The 27,555-nt window shown below is 35.2% G+C and overlaps 1 long non-coding RNA gene and 1 pseudogene across 1 annotated transcript; one reads left to right on the top strand and one right to left on the bottom strand.

Annotated features, from left to right (window-relative positions):
• Positions 1 to 1,262: 1,262 nt before the first annotated feature.
• LOC139961337 (tyrosine-protein kinase Fer-like) lies at positions 1,263 to 22,056 on the bottom strand (annotated as a pseudogene).
• Positions 4,895 to 10,354, top strand: LOC139961636 (uncharacterized). Its single transcript, XR_011790949.1, has 2 exons — positions 4,895 to 6,580; positions 7,173 to 10,354. It is a non-coding gene; the product is annotated as an uncharacterized lncRNA (long non-coding RNA).
• Positions 22,057 to 27,555: the final 5,499 nt, after the last annotated feature.

Genomic DNA, 27,555 nt, shown 5'->3' with positions numbered 1-27,555 from the left:
TGTCAATGGGAAATCTGCCTAACCGTAGATTTGCAATTTTTTTTTTTTAAATCATACTTTGCGTAGGACTCGGGTAATAAATTAGAAACCGGGTAGTACCACGTCAGGCGGGTACCTTTGTTACTGCTGTTATCTTTGATCACTTTTGTTAGCCTAACACCACACTAAGTCAATGGGAAATCTGCCTAACCGTAGATTTGCAATTTTTTTTTTAAATCACACTTTGCCTAGGATTCGGGTAATAAATTAGGAACCAGGTAGTATTACGTAGGGCGGGTACCCGGATAACCCGTGCAAACACTATGTAAAAGATAAGTTTAAAAACCCTTTCTGCTAGAATGAGATTTGATTGAGGAAACCTTGGATGTTGTCGTAACCTCATTATTCAATTGCAACTATTTATGTGGTTTGACACATTTCATAACGTTTTTTCTAATTTAACCTTTGTGTTAGTTGATACTAATATCACCTTAATACCTTCCCTGGAGTTCAGTACTTGTCTTACAGTACTGATACTTAGCTATGCATGTGACTATGAAGAAGACAAAAATGTGCTGTGAAAGCCGAGCACAAGACTCCTTTGATGCTTGTAAAACCATAAAAAAAAAAAAGGCATGAAGAAAACTGCTCAAAGCTTCAAGTTTCCTTCGTTATTTCGAAGATAAGAATTTATGGATATTATTAAAAATAAGAAAACTTTTGAACTGTTCTAGACCTACCAGGATTTGGACCCTAAACCAAGACCCAGAGAATTATAAAATTTATAATGTGAAGCAGTGTTAATATCACCGTTCATGGGATTAATAGTAAGATACATAACCGTGAGAATCTGTAAGATAAAATATATACTTAAAGTTTACAGCAAAATAGTTCAATCTACTTGCTTCTGAACTAAACAGTGAGGGTGGTGTCTTAATTTAACAAATTGTAATGGAAGTTGTCAATACTTGGTAAACTATTTACAAGCTAATAGTGGCCAAACATGATGTGGTAGGAATTAGAAAATATGCAATGAAATATAAGCAAGAAATTTTTTGAACAGAACTAAATGAATTTATAACAACCTTCAAGAACATCAGCTTAACCACCAATATGTGCTAGAAATGAAATAATGGTCACTTATGCTCTTTGCTTCATTCCTCAAACTACTATTCTGTAGCACAAAATTTTTAGAACTATTTGTCGTGAATAATCTTTCTCTTCTCAAACAATAAATAAAAGGTGTTACTGTAAGTTAAATGAAAACAAATGAATGTATGATCTTATATTTCTCAAGTTTATTTTCCTTTAATAATGTAGAAATCAAATATTACAAAACGATATAATGCAGTGTATGAAATATTACAAACCTTGGTCCCTGGCACCAAATGTTCCTATTTTCACCCATCACTCCTCGTCTACCCCCTCCCCACCCCACCCACAATCACTATTTACCCATCTTGTAACCTTTTAATATTTACATAAACAGATTAAGAGGGAAGTATTCTAAATCTGTTGCATGATATGGATAAAATTGAAGCAAATAGTAAGTAGCCAACTCTGTAATTTCTTCCTCAAAAGAAAGAACTATTTCACACATTTTTGTAGAAAAATAATTATGAAAAAGTTTACTTTTTATAATAATAACATGGGATTGCAAAATAATATATATCTGGAAGTTAAGATTTCCCTCTACCAGATAAAAACAGAACACTGTTTAAAACATAAAAATGACAAAAATGTACAAAAAAACCCCCAAAAATCTTGCTATTGTTTGAGATCTTGAACATAACATACATCATATTGCATCTTGCTCATATCCAGATGTTTAAAGGAGCATTTTGAGGAAAAGTTCAATTTTTTTTAGGCCCTGTCAAGATACTAAAATCCCATGCAACTGAAGGCCATTAATTTCACTTAGACAACTTTAACCTCAAATAATGTATTCCAAGTGGAACAATTTCAAACATGATCCATGTGATTTCTGTGCTTAAAATATGAAAAGTATCTGAGTGTTAAATATTGACGATTAATGGATTTGTTAACCACTTTAACCACTGTCGGCTTGATTAAATTTACAATTAAACGCATAAAGCTTCTGTAATTGCTCCAAGAAAGTTGTTGTTTTTGGTTGAAAGCAATTTATTCCTTTCCTGTTGTAAGTCCTATTCATATAGGGTAAAATGAATTGGTTTGTTTACAAGGTAAACACCCCCCCCCCACCCCAATACAGAAATCATTGATACAAATATGTAGCTAACCTGTTGCATTATTGTTCAGCATTATTCATGGCCTTAGAACTTATTTGTATACATTTCCTCCAGTTCTGCTTGTGTTAATTCTTGTTAAGAATGAAACTCCATGTCTTCTTATGGCATATATACATTTTTGTTTCACGCGCAGTTTTTATCAAGTTTTTTTGAAACACACTTAGAAGGAAGTGAAAATACAAGGAACTCTTTTTCTGATACAACAAATTTGTTACCATTGAAGAACAGAAAGTAAAACACAAAGTGTGTAATGTAGTCTAAGAGGTAAAAAATACTAACTTTGTAACACAAAAGAAAAAATAACTTTATGAATGTTGGTCCGTCAAATGTAATACAAACTATTCCTGTGTAAATAAAAAAAATAGCTACAATGGCAGAAAAGGAGACAAAAGTCCTCCAAGCAATTCTGGGATACATATAAATATTGCAAAATTATGATGAGATATCAGAAATGAAAAAGTTATCATGTGTGACACATTGATTTTTAATTTTGGGGAGAACATGAATCGCCCATTAACCTTAAATAAATATAAAGAAAATGCATTTCTTTTCCAAATGCTGAAAAAAATAGCCATCTTAATGAGCACTCGATCCAAAACTTTTTTGGATTTAATACAAACCAATGACCTAGTTTTACGAACTCATTGTAATTAGTGACCATTTAGCAGTACATGTAATGATCCAGCAATGAGTTATGTCATAGGCCCATTGAAATTAGTGACCAATTAGCAGTACGTGTAATTATCCAGCAATGAGCTACTTAATAGACCCCATTGTAATGAGTAACCATTTAGCAGTATGTGTTTTCTATTTTCTATTGTTGTTACGTTGCAAGACAATATTACAACTGTATTATTCATTATGAGAATTGAATTCATGTTATTGATCCACTAACCAAGCTCTGCCTGTATGAATTTCAATATGTTGAACAATCAATATGTTTTGTGCACATTGGGACAATCAATATTAACTTTTGCATATGAACCTCATTTTCATCTTTCTTTCTTCAAATTTTTTCAATAGTTTCAAATCAATAATCCAGCTTTTTGCCTGCAAACGGTCCAATAGTGTGATACAAACTTTTCTTGCAAAGCAAATACTGCAAAAGCAAATACCAAAGAAGCAGCTTGTGTCTCCAACATGGCTAAAAACTCATTGGATATATTTCCCTTGATGTTATTGATCAAACTTTTTTGTTGCCAATTAATTTATAAGAAGTATAAGTACGAACAACATCTCACCTTTAAATAAAAGACCTGGTGTCATGATGTCATCCCACGACAAAATAGTTAACGAGAATTACCATTAATGTATATCAGTTGGAATTTAGGTACACTTACTTAGGTACACTTACTTAATCAAAACTGTTTCAAACTGTATAAATGACAATTAACTCTACAGGGTGACAAATATTTGTAAATAGATCATTTCTTAACAAGACCACAATTCTACGATGATTGGATGAGTACTGTCCTGAACAAACTAAACATAGGTAAATGCCATGCTATGTATAATCCATTTTGAATCTGTTATCGATTCCAATCGTTCCAAGAATCCAGTGTTTGATAGGGGAACCATGCAACCCATATAATCCATTCTCTTCTTCACCAGGAAACACCGGCTAACATGAAACATTCTCAATCACATTCTTTAGGGTTCACGTTATCGGCGGCCATATTTCTGGGATGTTTCCTGAGCAAACATTGGCAATAGATTTGTAAAGATGGTGGCTTTTCACCTCTGTACCCTTGAGTTGTATCAGACTGAATCTCACACTATTGGATGTTGAAATAATTGTATTTTTTACAAAGAGATTACATTCTATTTAAATATTTTATGTATCTTCTTCATCGCTGTCTTGATTTCTGAAAAGTTTGGTCTGTCCTCTGGTTCTTTCCTCCAGCAGGCCTGGATCCATTCCCAGACGGCATCTGGACATTCCGGAGGCTGGTTCATCCGATAGCCTGAAATTGAGGAGAAGATAGGCTTATAACCATGGCAACGACAAACTGGCACAGGCATCTAACGGTCGCTATGGTAGTGGTCAATAACGAGACATTTTAGGCATATTTCCAAGAATGTCAGACTTTTTTCTACATCATTTGTATCATTCATATATATATGTAACTAGCAGTAGTGAGTGTATCTAACGTAAATTAAGGTGGCATTTTTCTTGAGGACGAAAATAAGGAAGCAGTTACAGCTTTACAAAAATTAAAAAAATTAACCCCCCCTCCACTCCCCCAAAGAATAATTCATTAACTGTCTGGTACAGCTTTGGAAACCCTCTATTATACCTACTGTGGCTTTCTTGTGTAACTATAGTGACCAACTGAGGACCACCTGGTGTAACTTTTGTTATCTATTATATATCATCTTTTAATTGTAATTTGAATTGTATACAGTGAGTACTATTATTTTCCAGTTCATCTGGCCAATATTCTTATTTTCCTTAAAGGGGGAGGGTAAGGTTAAGGTGACTTCATATTCCTCTCTCATTGTTTTTCAGTACTTACCGCCCTCTATTTTCTCTCTGGCCTCATTGTTATTCATGCCGGAGTACAGAGTGCTACATCTGGAGAATATCTCCCAGAGGAGTACTCCATAACTCCAGACATCAGAGAGCGACGTGTATCTTCCTGAAAGAGGATAGAGCGAGGACAAGCAGAACGGGTTGATTCGTGAGGAGATAGATGATGCAAGTCTCACGTTGAATGGAAGAGTCTAAAACATATTTATATATATATATATATTTTATTATATATGCAATCAATTTAATATGTAATCTGAACAAGATTTGAATGCTAGTACCTCTCTGTTGATGTTTCATGCTACGATGTAAGCTAGGGGCAAATTTTTTACGGATTTTGACTGGTTGTCAATCTGACAACCCGGCCTACTAGTTTGTATGTCAAGAAAATTATAAAAATATCAAAATAAGAATCACTAATATATTCACTGTAGGAGAGATTGATTAGACCATTGATTAGATTAGATTAATCAAAACTGATTGGTTGGAATTAAACAGGACTATAGCTGAGCCTTACGATGTTTTCATTTATATATTTGATTATTGATTCCTAGAGCTACAGTATGATGTGTCAACTGTTTTTAACAAATTATTCTTATTTTTCAAATTGGGGGCCTGGGGAGGGGGGGGGGGATGTGGGGTGAAGAAATACATTATCAATGAATTTGGACAAAACACATTCTAAGATGCCAATCAGGATGCTCATTATGGATTCCAAGGGCTCAGGTAAACTCTTCAATGAAGTGGCAGGGTTTGGGATTGTAAGTGTTTCACATAATAAAACGATTTTCAAAATGTTTCCTTGTGTTTTATTTCAAATTGTGAATGTTCTGATTTTGGCCAAATATGAGAAATAAAATCTTGATGCTTTGGTCAGACAAAATCATTAAATTTTGAAATAAAAAAATGTTTTCAAATGCCAGTCAGGATGCTCATTATGGATTCCAAGAGCTTGGGTATACTCTTCAATGAAGGTAAGTGTCAGTCTATGGAACACTAATAAAATGATTTTCAAATGTGTCTTTGTATTTTCTTTAAATTGAGAACGAATAATCTCATTATTGCTTAATAAGAAGGACACACTCTATACAGTGTAGAAAAAACTAAAAAAAATTGGCCAAAAAAAAAAAAAAAGAGAATTGATAAGGCTATAAGCCATACAAAATCCCAAAAATTTTGACCAAAAAAAAAAAGTTCTCAAATGCCAGTCGGGATGCTCATTATGGATTCCCAGAGCCCAGATATGCTTCTCCCTGAAGTTAAAAGTGGTAGCCTATGGAATTTTTAGCCAATTAAAATGATACTCAAAATGTTTCATTATAAATTCTCTCAAATTGAGAATGAATAATATCACTGTTGCTTTATAAGAAGGACACCCTCTATCTAATGCATATGTGTAGGAAGAACTAAAAAAAGGTCATGATTTTGGCCAAAAAAAAAAAAAACTCCTTAGGCTATATAGCCATACAAAATCATTAAATTTGGACCAAAAAAAAAAGTTCTCAAATGCCAGTCAGGATGCTCATTATAGATAACCAAGGGCCCAGAAATATGCTTCTCTCTGAAGTTAAAAGTGGTAGCCTATGGAATTTTTAGCCTATTAAAATGATTTTCAAAATGTTTCATTATAAATTCTCTCAAATTGAGAATGAATAATATCACTGTTGCTTTATAAGAAGGACACCCTCTATCTAATGCATATGTGTGGAAAGAACTATAAAGGTCATGATTTTGGCCCAAAAAAAAACTCATAAGGCTATAAGCCATACAAAATCATTAAATTTTGGAAACAAAAAAAAAAGTTCTCAAATACCAGTCAGGATGCTCATTATGGATTCCCAGAGCCCAGTTATGCTTCTCTCTGAAGTTAAAAGTGGTAGTTTATGGAATTTTTAGCCTATTAAAATGATTCTCAAAATGTTTCATTATAAATTCTCTCAAATTGAGAATGAATAATATCATTGTTGCTTAATAAGAAGGACACCCTCCATCCAATGCATATGTGTGGAAAGAACTAAAAGGGTCATGATTTTTACCTCCCCCCTCCCAAAAGTAAGGCTTTGGCCATACAAAATCATTAAATTCAGACAAAAAAAAGTTCTCAAATGCCAGTCAGGATGCTCATTATGGATTCCCAGAGCCCAGTTATGCTTGTCTCTGAAGTTAAAAGTGGTAGTTTATGGAATTTTTAGTATATTAAAATGATTCTCAAAATGTTTCATTATAAATTCTCTCAAATTGAGAATGAATAATATCATTGTTGCTTAATCAGAAGGACACCCTCCATCCAATGCATATGTGTGGAAAGAACTAAAAGGGTCATGATTTTTACCTCCCCCCTCCCCAAAGAAGGCTTTGGCCATACAAAATCATTAAATTCAGACAAAAAAAAGTTCTCAAATGCCAGTCAGGATGCTCATTATGGATTCCCAGAGCCCAGATATGCTTCTCTCTGAAGTTAAAAGTGGTAGTTTATGAAATTTTTAGCATATTAAAATGATTCTCAAAATGTTTCATTATAAATTATCTCAAATTGAGAATGAATAATATCATTGTTGCTTAATCAGAAGGACACCCTCCATCCAATGCATATGTGTGGAAAGAACTAAAAGGGTCGTGATTTTTACCTCCCCCTACCCAATGTAAGGCTTTGGCCATACAAACTCAATAAATTCAGACAAAAAAATTCTCAAATGCCAGTCAGGATGCTCATTATGGATTCCCAGAGCCCAGATATGCTTCTCTCTGAAGTTATAAGTGGTAGCATATGGAATTTTTAGCATATTAAAATGATTCTCAAAATGTTTCATTATAAATTCTCTCAAATTGAGAATGAATTATATCATTGTTGCTTTATAAGAAGGACACCCTCTATCCAATGCATATGTGTGGAAAGAATTCAAAAGGTCATGATTTTTTACCCCCCTCTCCCCCTCCCCCAAAAATCAAGGCTTTAGCCATACAAACTCATCAAATTCAGACATAAAAAAAAGTTCTCAAATGCCAGTTGGGATGCTCATTAATGCTCCAAGAGCCCAGATATGCTTCTCTCTAAAGTTAAAAGTGGTAATCTTTGGAATATTTAGCCTATTAAAATGATTTTCAAAATGTTTCATTTATAAATTCTCTCAAATTAAGAATAATATCATTGCTGCTTAATAAGAACGACACCCTCTATCTAATGCACATGTGTGGAAAGAATTAAATAGGTCATGATGTGGGCCATACGGCTGCAACTTAACAAATTTAGTGAATTTGGAGAACGAAAGTTCTCAAATGCCAGTCAGGATGGTTATAATTGATTCCAAGAGCTCAAGTTTACTCTTCTATGAAGTTTAGTGGCAGTCTATGGAATTTATACCATAAAATGATTCTAAAAATGGGTCCTTGTAACTTTTAGTCAAACTAGAGAGAGAATATCATTATTGCTGAATTAAAAAGGGCACCTAATTAGTTCTCAATTGACAGTCAGGATGCTCCCTATGTTTTCATACAGAGCTCAGAAATATGCTTTACTATGCAGTTTCTATGTTTTTTTAGAATTTCTTTCAAGGTGGGAATGGTTCTTATTCCATCAATTTTTGTAAAATTAAATGAAATTAGAAAATCAGAAATTTGCTTTTCTATCCAGATAAAAGTGGTAGTCTGGTAACTCATGAGCATTCTATCTGACATTTGAAAGGGTTTTTTTTTCGACCGAATTTAGGGTTCTATTTATTATCGTTTAGCATTGGGTGTTTATTACTATCTGTTTTAGGCTTTTACAATAATGGTCTTACTGTACTATTGTTTCTCATACTTATTTATATTTATAAACATAGACTATGATTTAATCTTTTGTGCGTTTTGTTAAGTTTTTAAAATTATTTTACTATTTACATACTTCTGAAGTTGTTTTGGACTGTATGCGTTCAGGTTGTATTTTTTTTATTATCGTTTAGTACGAGTGTTTTTTATATTGTTGGGCTTTTACATTTTATGCCTTATTGGTTCTATATATTTAATATTTAGGGTTTTGTTACTATTTGTTTTTAGGTTTTACATTTGCAAAGCGCTTTGAGCAGTGTTGCTGATTATGCGCTTAAAATATTACTTATTATTATTAATATTATTGACTGATGATTTTTTTGTTTTAGCTTTTGGTTAAAATCACAGACTTATTTTAATTCTTTCCAAAATTATGGTTAGGATGGAAGTTGTCCTACTGCATTAAGTTCAAATAATATGCTACATTCTCAATTTGAAAGGAAGTGAAATGAAACATTTTGATAATTATTTTAATATTAGAGGTTTAACAGTCCATAGACTTCAACTATTAGTTTCAGTATAAAGCATATTTCTGAGCTCTGGGAATTTATAATGAGCATCCTGACTGGCATTTGAGAACCTTTGTTGTTTGTCCCAATTTAATGATTTTTGCATGGCTGAAACCTAATGATTTTTTTTTGTGGCAAATAATGCCTTCCTCACAAGCAACAATGATATAATAAATTTCTAATTTGAAAGAAGTTATAACAAAACATTTTAAAAATCATTTTAATATTAGCAGCTCTAAGTTCCATAGACTAACTATTTAACTTGGAATCCATAATGAACATCCTGACTGGCATTTGAGAACTTTCTATTTTTTTTGGTCCATATTTAACAGTTTTGTAGGCTGAAACCTTATAATTTTGTTTTATTTTTTGGCCCAAAAAAATGAACTTTTAAGTTGAGGGTATCCTTCTGAATTAAGCAACAATTATATCAATTCCTAATTTGAAAGAAGTTATAATATAACATTTTAAAAAATCATTTTAATATTTAGAGGCTTTTGGTTCCATAGACTAACACTTTAACATCAGAACTTTCTATTTTTGTTTGTCCAACTTTAACAGTTTTGTTACTCTAAAACCATAAAATTAATTTAATATTATAAGAGGCCTAGCTCTGAGAATCCATAATGAGCATCCTGACTGGCATTTGAGAAATTGTTATTTGGTCCAAATTAAATACGTTTGTAAAATTAAATTTAAATTAACTAAGTTATGATTTTCTTCAGCTAAACCATGACCTTTTAAAGTATTTCCACAATGATGCATAGGATGGTGTGTGTCTTTCTGAATTAAGCAACAATCATATAATACAATCCAAATTTGAAAGAAATTATTATGACAAATTTTGAAAATCATTTTATGCACATTTCTGAGCTTTGAGATGCCATTATGAGTATCCTGACTTCTGTCCAAATTGAATGATTGAATGATTTTTGATAATATTTGAAAACAATCATGACCTTTTAAGGCCTTTCCAAAATTACGCATAGGATGGAGGGTGTCCTTCAGCAAAAAGCAACAATGGCATTTGAAAACTTCTGCCAAATTGAAAGTTTTGTAGGGCCATATATAGCCTATGACTTTTTTTTAAAATTCTTTAGCAAAAATTATGACTGTTTTAATTCTTTCCAAAATTATGCATAGAATGTCTTTTATTCTCAATTATCAGGTCTGGATGCTCTTTATGGATTCCTAGAGCCCTGGTTTACATTTGTTTAGTGGTAGTCCCTAATTATCAAATGATTTCATATAACACAAAATCATTCAATTTAGATTCTCAGCACCAAGAATTTTATGCTTTTCTCTGAAGCTAAAAGTGGCATGTTAAGAGGGTTAAAACTCCATTTTTTTCTGTGGCTAAAATTCTGACCTTTTTTTAATTCTTTCTAATATAATACCTACATTGGAAGTTGTCATTCTGATTTAAGTTATTATTACTTCTGAATTATTACTTCTGACTTATTACGTCCGAGTACTTATTACTTCTGAGTTATTATTACTTCTGAATTAAGTAATATGATCTGTTCCCACATTGATAGAAGTTATAGCCATTTTTTGTAAAATCACTTTAATGTTTAGAGGGTAAAACTTCTAAAGACTACCACCTTTAACTCCATTTTTTTTTCTGCGGCTACAATCGTGACCTATTTTTAATTCTTTCTAATATTATACCTAGATTGGAAGTTGTCATTCTGAATTAAGTTAGATGAATATGATCTGTTCCTACCTTGAAAGAGGTTATAGACATTTTCTTGGGAAAATCACTTTAATGTTTAGAGGGTTAACTTTCAGAGAAAAGAACATTTCTGGGCTCTGGGAATCTATTTTAAAACTTTCATATTTTGTCCAAACTATAATGATATTGTACATGCTTATAAATACCTTATTTTGTTTGCCTTATGATGATTTTTAATTATTTGCCAAAATAATGACCTGTTTCTAAAATGATTTGATTCCAATTATTTATTATGTAACGGGCAATAGCCTTGTGATTCAATTTGTTTTTGGCCACACTCACTTTATCTTTTCATTTTAACTCAATACATGTTTCTGCATTTGAAAACTTTCGTTTTGGTCCAAATTTAATGATTTTGTAAGGCTAAAACCTTATGATTTTTTTCATTTTTGGCCAAAGTCATAACCATTTAATTTTTTTTCCACAATTACGCATAAAGTGGAGGGTTTCCTTCTGTGTTAGGCAACAATGGATACAATCAATTCCAAATTTGAAAGAAGTTATAATCAAACATGTTAAAAATCATTTTAAATATTTAGAGGCTTTAAGTTCCATAGACTTACACTTTTTACTTCAGAGAAAAGCAAATTTCTGGTCTCTGGGAATCCATAATGAGCATCCTGACTGGCATATGAGAACCTTTTTATATTTGTCCCAATTTAATGTTTTGTAATGCTAAAGCTTAATGATTTTTGTTTTACTTTTTACCAAAATCATGACCTTTTAAGTTGTTCCACAAATATATGCATATGATTTAGGGTGTCCTCCTAAATTCAGCACCAATGATATAATTCATTCCCAATGTAACAGAAGTTATGAAAAACATTTGAAAATCATTTTAATAAGCATAAAAATCCAAACATTACCACTTTTAACCTTCAGAGAAAAGTATGTTTCCAAGCTCGGGGAATCGGTAAAGAGCATCCTGACTGGCATTTGAGAACATTTTGTTTGTTCAAGTTAATTGATTTAGTAAGACTATTCATATCGCCTTACGAATTTTTAAATTTTCCACCAAAACGAAATATCATGACCATTTTCATTCTTTCCACAATGATGCGTAAGTGACAAAGGCTGTCCCTCCTAAAGTAAGCAACAATGATATTATACATTCCCAATGTGAAAGAAGTAATTATGAAACATTTTGAAAATCATTTTAATAAGCATAAAAATCCATACACTACCACTTTTAACTTCAGAGAAAGTATATTTCCAAGCTCTGGTTCCGTAATGGGCATCCTGAGTGGCATTGGGGAACTTGTTGAGTGTTTGGCCCCAATTTAGATATCATGAACAGTTTAATTCTTTCCACTGTGATGCATTAGATGGAAGGTGTCCTTCTGAAGGAAGCAATATGATATAAAACATTCCCAATGTGAAAGGAATTTTTAGGAACATTTTGAAAATCATTTTAATAAGCATAAAAATCCATACACTTACCACTTTTAACTTCAGAGAATAGCATATTTTTGAGCTCTGGGGATCCATAATGAGCATCCTGATGGCATTTGAGAACTTTTTTTTTTGTCCAAAATTTAACAGTTTTGTAAGGCCTTGTAAGCCTTACAAGTCTTTTTTTTTTGCGGCCGCAATCATGACCTTTAAGGTTTTCCACAATAATGCATAGGATGGCGGTGTCCTTCTGTATAAAGCAACAATGATACAATACACTCCCAAGAAGTAATTATGAAACATTTTGAAAATCATTTAATAAGCATAAAATTCCATACACTACCACTTTTAACTTCAGAGAAAAGTATGTTTCCAAGCTCTGGTTCCGTAATGGGCATCCTGAGTGGCATTGGAGAACTTGTTGAGTTTTTGGCCCCAATTTAGATATCATGAACAGTTTAATTCTTTCCACGGTGATGCATTAGATGGAAGGTGTCCTTCTGAAGGAAGCAATATGATATAAAACATTCCCAATGTGAAAGGAATTTTTAGAAACATTTTGAAAATCATTTTAATAAGCATAAAAATCCATACACTACCACTTTTAACTTCAGAGAATAGCATATTTTTGAGCTCTGGGAATCCATAATGAGCATCCTGACTGGCATTTGAGAACTTTCTTTTTTGTCCAAAATTTAACAGTTTTGTAAGGCCTTGTAACCCTTACAAGTTTTTTTTTTTTTGCGGCCAAAATCATGACCTTTAAGTTTTTCCACAATAATGCATAAGATGGAGGGTGTCCTTCTGTATAAAGCAACAATGATATAATACATTCCCAATGTGAAAGAAGTTATAATGAAACATTTTGAAAATCATTTCAATAAGCATAAAAATCCATAGACTAAACACATTTTAACTTCAGAAAGAAGCATATTTCTGAGCTCTGGGAAACCATAATGAGCATCCTGACTGGCATTTGAGAACTTTCTTTTTTGTCCAAAATTTAACAGTTTTGTATGGCTATAAACCTTATGATTTTTTTTTTTGGCCAAAATCATGACCTTTTTAGTTCTTTCCACACATATGCATTAGATAGAGGATGTCCTTCTAAATTAAGCAACAATAATATCATACATTCCCAATGTGAAAGAAGTTATAATGAAACATTTTAAAAATCATTTCAATAAGCATAAAAATCCATAGACTAACACATTTTAACTTCAGAGAGAAGCATATTTCTGAGCTCTGTGAATCTATAATGAGCATCCTGACTGGCATTTGAGAACCTTTTTTTTGGTCCAAATTTAATGAATTTGTATGGCTATAAACCTTATGAGTTTAATTTTCTTTGGCCAAAATCATGACCTTTTAAGTTCTTTCTACACATATGCATTAGATAGAGGGTGTCCTTTTGAATTAAGCAACAGTGATATCATACATTCCCAATGTGAAAGAAGTTATGATTAAACATTTTGAAAATCATTTTAATAAGCATAAAAATCCATAGACTAACACATTTTAACTTCAGAGAGAAGCATATTTCTGAGCTCTGGGAATCTATAGTGAGCATCCTGACTGGCATTTGAGAACTTTCTATTTTTGTTTGTCCAAATTTAACAATTTTGTAGTGCTAAAACCTTACAATTTTTTTGCCAAAAATTATGACCTTTTTAAGTTTACCAACAATTATACATTAGATAGAAGGTGTCCTTCTGAATTAAGCAACAATGATATCACCAATTCCTAATTTGAAAGAAGTTATAATAAAACATTTTGAAAATCATTTCAATAAGCATAAAAATACATAGACTAACACATTTTAACTTCAGAGAGATGGATATTTCTGAGCTATGGGAATCTATAATGAGCATTCTGACTGGCATTTGAGAACCTTTTTTTTGTCCAAATTTTAACAATTTTGCTAAAACCTTATAACTTAGTTTAATTTTTTGCCAAAAATCATGACCATTTTAAGTTTTACCACAATGATACATAAGATAGAGGGTGTCCTTCTAAATTAAGAAACAATGATATAATCAATTCCTAATTTAAAAGAAGTTATAACAAAACATTTTAAAAATCATGCTTTAAGTTCCATAGACTAACACATTTCAGAAGAAAAGCATATTTCTGAGCTCTAGGAATCCATAATGAGCATCCTGACTGGCATTTGAGAACTTTATATATCTGTTCGTCAAATTTAACAATTTTGTAAGGCTAAAACCTTATAATTAATTTTTGCCAAAACTATTGACCTTTTAGGTTTTTCCACAATTATGCATCATATAGAGGGTTTCCTTCTAAATTAGGCATCAATTATATAATCAATTCCAAATTTGAAAGAGATGTAATAAAACATTTTAAAAATCATTTAAATATTTAGAGGCTTTAAGTTCCATAAACTAACACATTTCAGAAGAAAAGCATATTTCTGAGCTCTAGGAATCCATAATGAGCATCCTGACTGGCATTTGAGAACTTTCTATTTCTGTTTGTCCAAATTTAACATTTTTTTAAGGCTAAAACCTTATAAATATGTTTTACTTTTTGGGCAAAAATAATGAGGTTCTAAGTTTTTCCACAATAATACATCAGATAGAGGATGTCTTTCTGAATTAAGCAACAATGATATAATCAATTCCTAATTTGAATGAAGTTATTACAAAACATTTCAAAATCATTTTATTATTTAGAGGCTCTAAGTTCCATAGACTAACATTTTAATTTTAGAGAAAAGCATATTTTTGAGCTCTGGGAATCCATATTGAGCATTCTGACTGGCATTTGAGAACTTTCTTTCTTGTTTGTCCCAATTTAACAATTTAAAGTTAGGTATATCTGAGCTTTTGAAATCAATATTTTAGCACTCTGACTTAATATATAGTCCTTTTTTAAAAACCTTCCATATAATTATTGTAAGTCTTTAGTCGTTATGATTTTTTTTCTAGAATCACAAAATTTTTAAATTGTTCCCAAAGTGATGCATAGGATGCTCTGTTGATTATAAAAATGCAAAGGGTTCAATTAAATTCAGTGTTATTCAAAGCTATATCATAATGTGAGGCTTAATATTTCATAGAACCCCACTTTTAACTCAAGAATAAACCAGACCCTAGTTTGGGGGGGAATTCCTAGTTTCTAAACTGTTTAATTTTTGCTAAATTTTAAGGTTTCATAACCTGTCATAATTTTTTCAATTTTCAGCAACAAAGCACAAATTCCTCTTGCTTAATAAAAAACATGCCATCATTTGATGATGACGTTATATTGCCCCTAATGTTAATTATTATGACCAAAAATAAATAAATAAATAAATAAATAAATAAAAATAAAAAATAAAAAAATAGTAATAATAATATTTCACTTATATATAGCGCTTATACCAGCAATAGGTCTCAAAGCGCTTTACAGAAGATATGTTACCCCTGATCAATGATAACCTGTCCCAGAGACAATCCCTCCAGGCGGCTGCAGTTATATACTGCGCCCAATGACAAGTTACCTAGCAGGTACCCATTTAACCCCTAGGTGGAGAGAGGCAATTGAGATAAAGCATCTTGCCCAAGGACACAATGTAATGGACTAGGCAGGAGTCGAACCAGCAATCCTTGGATCACAAGTCTGACGCCTTAGCCAATCGTCCACAACACTCTCTAAGGTTTTGAACACGCAGGTTTTAAAACAGACCCACAGAATATTTCACTTTTATATAGCGCTTATACCAGCAATAGGTCTCAAAGCGCTTTACAGAAGATATGTTATCCCTGGTCAATGATAACCTGTCCCAGAGACAATCCCTCCAGGCAGCTGCAGTTATATACTGCGCCCAATGACAAGTTACCTCACAGGTACCCATTTAACCCCTGGGTGGAGAGAGGCAAGTGAGATAAAGCATCTTGCCCAAGGACACAACGTAATGGACTAGGCAGGAGTCGAACCAGCAATCCTTGGATCACAAGTCCGTCCTCTTAGCCAATCGTCCACAACACTCTCTAAGGTTTTGAACACGCAGGTTTTGAAACAGACCTACAGAATATTTCACTTTTATAAAGCGCTTATACCAGCAATAGGTATCAAAGCACTTTACAGAAGATATGTTACCCCTGGTCAATGATAACCTGTCCCAGAGACAATCCCTCCAGGCGGCTGCAGTTATATACTGCACCCAATGACAAGTTACCTCACAGGTACCCATTTAACCCCTGGGTGGAGAGAGGCAATTGAGATAAAGCATCTTGCCCAAGGACACAAGGTAATGGACTAGGCAGGAGTCGAACCAGCAATCCTTGGATCACAAGTCTGACGCCTTAGCCAATCGTCCACAACACTCTCTAAGGTTTTGAACACGCAGGTTTTAAAACAGACCCACAGAATATTTCACTTTTATATAGCGCTTATACCAGCAATAGGTCTCAAAGCGCTTTACAGAAGATATGTTATCCCTGGTCAATGATAACCTGTCCCAGAGACAATCCCTCCAGGCAGCTGCAGTTATATACTGCGCCCAATGACAAGTTACCTCACAGGTACCCATTTAACCCCTGGGTGGAGAGAGGCAAGTGAGATAAAGCATCTTGCCCAAGGACACAACGTAATGGACTAGGCAGGAGTCGAACCAGCAATCCTTGGATCACAAGTCCGTCCTCTTAGCCAATCGTCCACAACACTCTCTAAGGTTTTGAACACGCAGGTTTTGAAACAGACCTACAGAATATTTCACTTTTATAAAGCGCTTATACCAGCAATAGGTATCAAAGCACTTTACAGAAGATATGTTACCCCTGGTCAATGATAACCTGTCCCAGAGACAATCCCTCCAGGCGGCTGCAGTTATATACTGCACCCAATGACAAGTTACCTCACAGGTACCCATTTAACCCCTGGGTGGAGAGAGGCAATTGAGATAAAGCATCTTGCCCAAGGACACAAGGTAATGGACTAGGCAGGAGTCGAACCAGCAATCCTTGGATCACAAGTCTGACGCCTTAGCCAATCGTCCACAACACTCTCTAAGGTTTTGAACACGCAGGTTTTAAAACAGACCCACAGAATATTTCACTTTTATATAGCGCTTATACCAGCAATAGGTCTCAAAGCGCTTTACAGAAGATATGTTATCCCTGGTCAATGATAACCTGTCCCAGAGACAATCCCTCCAGGCAGCTGCAGTTATATACTGCGCCCAATGACAAGTTACCTCACAGGTACCCATTTAACCCCTGGGTGGAGAGAGGCAAGTGAGATAAAGCATCTTGCCCAAGGACACAACGTAATGGACTAGGCAGGAGTCGAACCAGCAATCCTTGGATCACAAGTCCGTCCTCTTAGCCAATCGTCCACAACACTCTCTAAGGTTTTGAACACGCAGGTTTTGAAACAGACCTACAGAATATTTCACTTTTATAAAGCGCTTATACCAGCAATAGGTATCAAAGCACTTTACAGAAGATATGTTACCCCTGGTCAATGATAACCTGTCCCAGAGACAATCCCTCCAGGCGGCTGCAGTTATATACTGCACCCAATGACAAGTTACCTCACAGGTACCCATTTAACCCCTGGGTGGAGAGAGGCAATTGAGATAAAGCATCTTGCCCAAGGACACAAGGTAATGGACTAGGCAGGAGTCGAACCAGCAATCCTTGGATCACAAGTCCGACGCCTTAGCCAATCGTCCACGACACTCTCTAAGGTTTTGAACACGCAGGTTTTGAAACAGACCCACAGTAACTGCTTTTACCACTTCTTTGCCATACTCAGGCGCGTAGCCAGGAATTTGCCATGGGAGGGGCGAACCTGTAGGCAAACTATCAGAGCCAATTATGGCTCTGCAAACTATCTAAGCGTAGCGCCATCACGAGTGGCATGAAGCGTACAAGAAAACTTTGGCCGAAAATGCCTCCCAGATCGCTGGAAATGGCACTTCCCAGGCCTTGTAAGTTGCATTTAAGCATTTTCTATTTTGAAATTACTAGGGATATCAAAAAAATATACAAAAAAAATATGCTCAAGGGGGGGCGGTCGCCCCCTTGGCCCCCCCTTGGCTACGTGCCTGGACATATGTATACACAACCTTTACCATATTTCATGGCCTCAGGGGCCGTCCATTTGATTGGTATCTGTCTCATGTTGTTGCTGTCGATCTGTTATTCCTCTTCTTCTTCTCTCGACATTCCAAAATCGCTGATCTTCAGAATATTCTTCGTGCCGACCAGACAATTCCTCGCTGCCAGGTCTCTGTCAATGAGGTGAAAGCATGACCATGAGTTTTACAGAGGTATACTGTGGGAGCATGGCAGTGACCATATATCAATCTACTAGATCTGCTGTAATATACAGAGCATTTGGCATCTCACGTTATTGGGCCCCTCCCAAAAATTTCTCCCTACCTTGAGGTTTCATTCCTTAATGTTGCCGCATTTTTGATAATGTTAACATCATTTCAGTTCCACAGAGTGTTTTATTCTAACATTCGTGTAGATGGATAGGAGATCAATGGTGTGAGGTGGGGAGGGGGGGGGGTTGCATGATGGTGGTGAGGTTCTATCTGTTAACAGAAAGTTACTTATCACTACAATTTACTGGCAGCATTCTACAATTACAACCATCAAGAGCAAAATGTCTAATTTTTAAAAGCAGTGGGAATGTCCCATTCTCCTTATTTGGTTAAGGAACGAGAATTGTCTTTAGTATTCAGTTTTGACATTTTCCCTTTGAAAGCAGATATCACACAAAGTTTCAAATAGACAAGAGTCCTGATAGCTTATCTGAGTTCTTCTTGTTTGTTCCTCAACAAATACATACTAGCATACATGCATACCCATGCCTACATCCATAAACCCACACACATGTTTATTAATCCCAGGACAATTTCTAGTTTACCTGTGAATACAACTTTTGCCCTCCAAGTAAGCCATCCCTGATGCTGCGTCTTCACTCATTTTAATCTTCTCGGGGACACTCAAGGTCTTGCTGTCATCTCGAAGCAACTTCAAAAGATCTCCTCCTGCAAAGGTGACAGAGAAGCAAACATCAGTCAGTGAAATCAATCTTTTTATACAATTTACTGATTTCATTTCATAAATCTATTGTTGTTTAGTCTGTTTTGTGTGTATTAATTATGATACAAGCCTAAACGTACGCAAATAAAGTTCCTCTGTTCATGGTACATGTTGCACATCAGTGTAGAGCAAGCCAAAAACTAATAAAAGAGCTTATATATAATTGCAATCTTCTCTGAATGTGTAACCAGAAATACACCGTACAAAACTTCAATTTCTATAAAATGTCACAGTATATTTAGAAAGATATTTATAAGGATATTTATGATATACGGATATATATGGACAATATAAGGATATTTATAATATTTATAAGCCGGTCAAAATAGGTTACATTCAATCAACCAATAAATCTCCAGTTAGGTGCATAGATCTTGAGTTGGGCTATTAAACTAGCAGTGAGGAAACATTTTCCTCTTCGATAAAATTTCACGTTGTTTGCGACCAGAAAATACTTCTCCATACAACTAACCAGAGTGGCAGGGTATCCATATACAATGAGATGTTTACGGTGTACCATATTCCCTAATGAATCAGAGGCAAAATTTGCCCCCCTAATCTAACTAATTTGATAGCTGTCACGGAAAAAAAAAAGGAATGATGTCAAATCCATTTTTTTCTGGTTTTTGACCTTGTACAAGCTCCATGACGATGTAGATTGAATGTCTGTCTGTTGCCACGCCGATAAGTTTGACGATGTTGGGATGGTTGTAATTCTTGAGGATGTAGGCCTCTGAAAGGAACTTCCTTCACGTTGCAGCATCTACTGTGGCCTTGCACGTCTTGACGGCAACAGGTTTATTCTTAAATATCGCTTTGTGGACGTCACCGAAATGTCCCTGCATGTACACAAGAAAAAGGATGCTTATGAAACTAAAAGAACAATGCAGTCAACAAACCCACCCTCTCACCCACCCCACCCCCGTTTTCATTTTTTTAATATTTTATTTCACTTGGGGTGCAATAGAGAAGAGTTACAACCATATGGGATGTAATAAATACAGTTCTAACAAGATATTCATATAAAAATTCACTTTTTTTCTTCTTTTCTTTTCCACCTTAAATAAAGAATGCAGCAGTAGTATAGACAAGGAGATGTCACATGCGAGGTCATGTGATATGTCACATGAGAGCTCACAATATATGTCACATGAGAGGCAACCAGTGGCTTAATCAACCTTAAAACAGTAATTTTTCATTGCCTACAGCTGAAGGGGTATACACTAGAATTCAGCTAACATCTTACGTTAGCCCATGTACCAACAGTAAGAATCTCTCCAAATAACTCAACATTAGTGCACACACATACTGTGTTGATAGGAATAGACTGGAGTAAACAACATGACACATGTTGTGCACACATGGTCATCCCTGTTAGCTTCAAATACAAGTCAATTGGCCAAACAAAAATTACAAGGTTTCAGGGTCACTGGTACAAAGTGGGTAAATGTCAGTGAAATTAACTCATCTACCAATTAACTTTTCATTACCATTAAAGGCAATGAAGACTCGCCCCAAACAGCGTGCTGCCATCTGAAAAAGTTAACTCTCTGTTGCTTGCAAGTGATGTTTTGTTCGTGTCGCTACAAAATGCAGACAGTAATGAAACGTGATACCTTGTTATCTTTAGCTGGACCTGAGATGTCCATCGCTGTATCGTTTGTACACTGTGCTGAGGGCATTGACCGCAGCTGTATGTACTGACTGTACACTAGTGTCTAATTTACTGACGGTAGCAAGCTGTGTGTGTATTTGCTGGGATTGATGGTGGTGTGTAACACTTCTATTACACCTCATTTGACACTAGGTCAGATTACTGGCATTAGACGTTTCTTTTTTTGCGCGAGTCTTCACACCCTTTAAAAGATTGAATCATTGTGTCTTTCATGAAACTCACCTGTCCTAATTTGGTGTCCAGCAGGATGTCCTTGTGTCGAAGGTCGTGCTCGTCCTTGACCTTACTTATTGGATTTCTGATCATCGCGTTGGACGCTTTCGTCACCGGTGTTTGAGTTGACATGTGATGGTTCACCAATTCCTGGATTGACCCAAAACTCCCTCCTTCCAATCGATACTGTTAAAAACCAGAACATTCAGACATTCAAAAAAATTGTGTGGAGGAGAAAAGTCAGGCTTAATGATATATCATATCAAACACACACAGTATGCCATTTCAATTTTGTAATGTGAGGGAGGAAGCTAGGGAAGGGGGACCAAGATGTGTGGAAGGGGGGCCTTTGAGGACCCCTGGCCCCACCACTGCCTACAGAGGATGGTATAGTAACACCAAAATGTGTATTTTACATGGTGTTTTTACATGCTTTTATTTAAAAAATATTATGCTATTATGCTAATATATTACATATAATATATATATATTATATATATATATATATTATACTATTATTAAAAAAAAAGCACTATTGTAATAATAGCTATCAGCAAAAACAAGTCCCAAGATTGATTTGCTGTCATAGATGGGTTAACTCTCTGCAGGTTTAAAAACTCGCAATGGACTGACCGTGCTATCGTCTTGTTTCACGATCGGAAAGTGCCTCTGTTTATCGGCGGACCTGCAGGAGAGCACGTACTGGCCGGAGGCGTCGCTCTTGAATCTGACGATGAAGTCTCCCTCCTGTTTCAGCAGCTCCTCCGTCTCTTGTCTCGGCAGGGCGCCGTGGTACCAGGCTTCAGCCTCCAGGGGCACGTCCTTGTTGGAGCTAGGCTGTAGACACAAACATCTCTGCTGTAAGTTACTCAACACCAACAACATTCTGTTAAATAACAACTTCGGACGACAAAAAATATAACTGAACCTAACAGTATTAGGAGACTGACTTGACACAATGAAGTCAGACCACAGTTGGAGCACGCTTCTCCCATCTCATGTTTGTTCAGCTGGAAGATTTCAATTATCATATGACATGTGCACACTGTCACCTGACTAAGTACACTTGTCACCTGATTGAGTGCACATATCAACTGACTAAGTACACTTGTCACCTGTTTGAGTGCACATATCACCTGAATGAGTGCACTTGTCACCTGATTGAGTGCACTTATCACATGACTGGGTGCACTTGTCACCTGATTGAGTGCACATATGACCTTACTGAGTGCACTTGTCACCTGATTGAGTGCACACATCACCTGACTGAGTGCACTTATCACATGACTGAGTGCACTTGTCACATGACTTCAGTGCATGAGAATGGTCTACCCTTCACCCACTTCAGACCGAAATACTTGCTAACGTCACAGAACCTAAGCAGACTCAGAGATTGAAATAAGCCAAGACAATATGATTAACTCATTTCTCCCATTCTTGGTATTATTTAAATGTACTATGAATTAACCATTGTCCACAATTCTTCAATTATCGGCCAAATGCTTTACACGCTAAAATTGTTCAAAGTACAGTACTTCCCGAAAGGCTTTCATCCTCTCTACATTATACTGAGATGGGTGGGTGGGTGTTCAATTAGATAAATATGTCGCAGTGAGTTTATATGCTTTGTGGGTTGAAACAATATACTTGTGATTTCATTGATGTTTTAGTATGTTTAGGGAAACACTGATGGCTAAATATCAGTATTTAATGCTTTAATATTCACACACGCACTTATAACTTATATTAACTCCCTTCATACCTCTTTAATACTTCAAACCCACACATGTTTACGAGACTGATATTTTCACCGGTACATTAAAACAAAGCGAATCTAAAACATATCAGTACAGAATTGCCAAGGTATAGTCAGTTGGGGTAAAAAAAAACAACCCCTTTTATAGAAGGGGAATATTGAGCCAAAGTTCCAATTTATTTTGGGTGATAGTCCTTTATGTCTAGTTTATTATTATATAATTTCTGGAACTCTATGTCACTTCGCTGCGAATCACGGCTTCATCGAATCAAGCGAATGCTAAAATAGCGAAATTTGAAGTTTGAACCACATATCCGACACTTTCTCCTGCATACCCAGCTTATATGATGTGGAGATTATTCCTGCAGTTACAGCATAGCAGTTAGTGATATTACACTCCCCCATGGTAGAATTACTCCAACTTCATTCACGCTTCATGGGGGGGCCTTGTTTTTTTTTACCCCAAAAAAATGATACGAATGGGGTAAAGAAAACAAGTATTTTCCTGCTCCAATGTATTCCCTATTTTGCCCGAATGGATTAATTCTTCCATAATGTTGATTTTAGAGGTTAGGCAAATAGTTTTCATGTCTGTCATGTGTCAAATGGTTAAATAATTGGGCAGAAGTAACTGAAATTGGCTCAAATCTAATGTTTCAACTATATTACACCACATTTGTGTAGCATCATATACACACTGTACAGTATGAATATGGCTGAGCATGACATATGACACGAGCCACCCATAATTACGAATTAAGACAATTTCACAATTTTTTCCTTTTTCATGTAAAGGTAGTAGCTCATACTTAGATGCAATTAAATGCAAACATGATTTTAAGATATATTCATGAAGAAATAGCTGTTTCCTAGCATTGTTTTTTATTACCCCGGCATTGTTTTTTTTTACCCCGAATTAAGCAAATTTTGGGGGTAAAAAACAACAACATTTTTCACAAAAAACAACACTTTCCATATACAAAAAGTTAGTTTTGTTAGATTATCTATAAGAGAATTCCACTCCACACACTTGAACATTGGAACCGAAACAATACCTCTTACTCATCAATTTTTAGAGCAAACTTTAGGTAATTGTTGTTTTTTTACCCCACTTGACTATATAATAAATTCAGGTTGCAGATAAACCCAGCTTCCTTTAAAAAAAAAATGGTATCAATAAAATCTGAGGTTTAATCTTCCTTCCAATCTGTAATATAGTATTCCCACCTAATAATTCCCAAGAAAATCGAATATGCGACTGAAGCACTGGGAACCTAAATAACTCAGACAAAGTAAAACAAGACGTGAAAGCAACAAGGAAACGGTCAACTTTATCACTAGACACTAGCACCCTCTATAGCTAAATCAACTTTAACACACCTGCTGGCCTTGTTTATCAAACACGAGACACCTTGCAGCTAGCATTACGTACAGGTTAACACAATATTAGCAATACATGTTTTGGAAATGTCATGTCATAAGTGTAGTAATAGTAGAAATCAAGTCAGAAAATCTGCTAGAAATGAACACTTCCTTATCCAAGGATATGTTTCTCTTGAATCTCCCAGAGGAAGGAGTCTTGACTATACAGACAACAATGGAGATTCGTAATTCAGGATGTTTGTAAATGAATAAAGTTTCAACTAGCTTCAATTATGTCTCTAGTTTAAGCAACAGAGGATAGGAGGAAACAGGAGAACTAGCACATCTCCAAGCAGACACAAATTTTCTCTGACATTCAGATCAACTCTTAAGGTGGCATACTCCTATTAGGGTCTATATCAATCCGCAACAAGTGTTCTCCTTCAGGAAAAGTGCCAATTAGGAGCAGGAGAAAATTGGGTAAAATTGAGGCAATTTTAGATCAGTTTATCCCTCCCAGGAGCAGCGGACGAAGATTGTTTACAGCCGAGTAAAGAGGTTTGTTTACAAGTGACGAAAAGTTCCGGCTCTCGTAGCAAAAAATTTTCACGGTCATGGTACGGAAAATTGATGGTGACATGAAAGGCCAACTCTTCAGCTATCCAGTGATGGGTAGCGTTTAGCAAGTGAAAACTTCTATCTAGACTTAGAGAAGGCATTACTTTTGTGATTTAGTGTGTAAGTCAATGGGGCTTTTAATGGGCGTATGCTACCTTAACAGTTAATATACAGACTATAGTAATTTATCATGTCTTATTTATAGAGGTAGGTTAAAGGTCATATGTATTTTCCTCCCAAGTTCATTGCAGACATTTCTAGTCAGTTAATTAGGACATTAAAGTGTCTCATGCCATATGGTGGCCAAAGCAAGAACTTACGTACAAATGATTGGTCATGGATTACCACTTTTCTAGCACATTTTCACATACATATATGGTCATTTTCACAATCAGTGGTGTAACTTTCAATATTGGCACTTATTGCTTTGTAACTCAGTGACCAAATACCAGAACTCTTAGATTTTTTGCCATTTGACCATCCTAAGTGAAGTCTACCTTGGGTAGCTTAACAAACTTTCTCGGTTTCTTCAGGTGGATTTGGTGGCCATAAATATGCTTAAAATATGCTAGTTCAGCCATACACTTTCAACTACACTGTTTTTGTCAGAGCCTTTACTTTTTGGTGGAAGGTATTTTCCAGTTCTTATTTGGTTGATATTATCAACAAGTGTCCAAACTAAAATGCAATTGTGTTCCCCAGGTTTCCTTCCCTTCCCTTCTCCAAGGACCGGTGGCTAGATTTTGTCATTTCGGAGGTGACATTTTCCGGTAACAATTGGTACCTAAGTTTGACTGCAACTAAGTTCTAATTAAGCAGTGTAAATTTTATTAAGTGTGGTTGCATTATTACAATAACTAATGTGTCTAATATCTGGGCCCTAAAATATTTTTCATTTGGAAATTTTAAAAGAATTGTGTAAATTTCAAATTTAATGTTAACTTTTCCGTTAACTTTTCGGTCACCTCCGAAACAAAGCATTCTTCAGCCCAAGATTTATGTAAACAATAGCTATTTTAAACTTATTAAAATATACCACACCCCCTAACGTCATATTTGAGTAAAATTTGTGACAACATGACCAGTCGTTTTAATTTCTGGGAGATTCTTAACTTTCCGTTAACATGCGTCACCTCCGAAACATCTTGTCACCTCCGAAACAGGTTAGTTGGAAATTTTATCTCTACTTATCCAATAAACATCTTCCTTGGCTAAAAATCATATTAAAGTAATTCTGTTGAGGTGTAGCAACCAGTATGATAATATCTTTTAAAAGGTCCTTTATTAATTGGGTCAATCCATGCCAAATCAACAGATTTTTGGGTCGATTCCACGTCGACCCTCTCAGAATCGCCTGAAATTGATATGGTGTCTTGTAGGGCTGTGAGTTTTCGTTTAAAGACCTAAACGTTTAAACAGCCGATTTTTCGTTCGTTTAAACGTTTAAACGTTCGCGAAATCGCGAGAAAACGCCGAGCACGCTTAGCGTGCGAGCATAAAGGCGTGGGGTCCAGGGGACCGCCCTAGGGCCCTGGTGGGGGGAAGACACCGGAAAAGGAAAAGGAAATTTTTGCGTGTCTGGCGATAAAAAAATTCGCAGTTGAGGATGCAAAATACTGACAACTTTTTTAATTTAAATTGTCACGAAGCTGATGAAAAATTTTAAATGACAAGTTAGAGTAGCTATATTATGTTATAAAATGAAAAGAGATTTAATCTGTCTTACAATCTTTAAAAGTTTAACTTACAGAACCTCCGATATTATGAAACAAAAAACGTTTGACAAAGCCCCGTTTCTAGACTGCCTAACAATGAATAGCGCGCACTAAACGTACATCAGTTTACAACTGCAGTACGGTTTAACCCAACTTAAATACTGCGGTAGGATACTGTACATGTGCTCAGAATTTTCCAAACAACTGTGTGCTCATTCCCTGTCTAACACCTGTTTGTTAACATTTTTGGCACGTTTCCAAGAAACGTTTCATGGAGTATTCCCCATGATACACGAGGCACAGTTCATACACGCAGCACAAGATATCAAGCTATGGCCATCTTTATGAAAGTAAACCTTGTAATAAAATATGTTTTAGGCCACACGGCATGATTAACTAAAGCTAAACATTTATTTCCATGTTCTTGTAGAAAACGTCAAGTTCGCAAATACAATTAGTTGTGTTTTTGTAGTTACGTGAGATCCGTAACAGACGAGGTGGTTAGAGGCTATTTGCTATACACTTAACTATGGTAGGACATTATTTTGTTGGTATTTTTGGAAATTCTAGAAAATACTTTCTTTTCCCTCCGCTTAACACCAGATGTGGTCTTACGGTTTATTCATAAATGGGTGCACTAGAGCCTTGTTTACATGACATTAGTTGCATTTAGCACGATATGCCAGTTTTGCGTAAATTTTTCGAAAGTGTTTTGCTGGATCTTTCGTAAAATTTGAAAGGACCGAACTTACTTTTCGTACACAATTGGTAATTTCTCTACTGATTTTCAGAGTTTTTTTTTTACGATCTCCAATCGATACATTTCCTTTGATCATGTATTTGAATAACTATTACCAAGTCGAGTATTCGACCCGGTATTGTCTGGTCGGAGAGTTCAACGTGATGGACAGGGATTGTAATCATTTCAATTGA

Source organism: Apostichopus japonicus, chromosome 20, assembly GCF_037975245.1.
Source record: "Apostichopus japonicus isolate 1M-3 chromosome 20, ASM3797524v1, whole genome shotgun sequence".
In the NCBI taxonomy this organism is placed as follows: Eukaryota; Metazoa; Echinodermata; class Holothuroidea; order Aspidochirotida; family Stichopodidae; genus Apostichopus; species Apostichopus japonicus.
The sequence above is the reverse complement of the archived record's forward strand: the minus strand, read 5'-3'. Positions and strand labels throughout refer to the sequence as shown.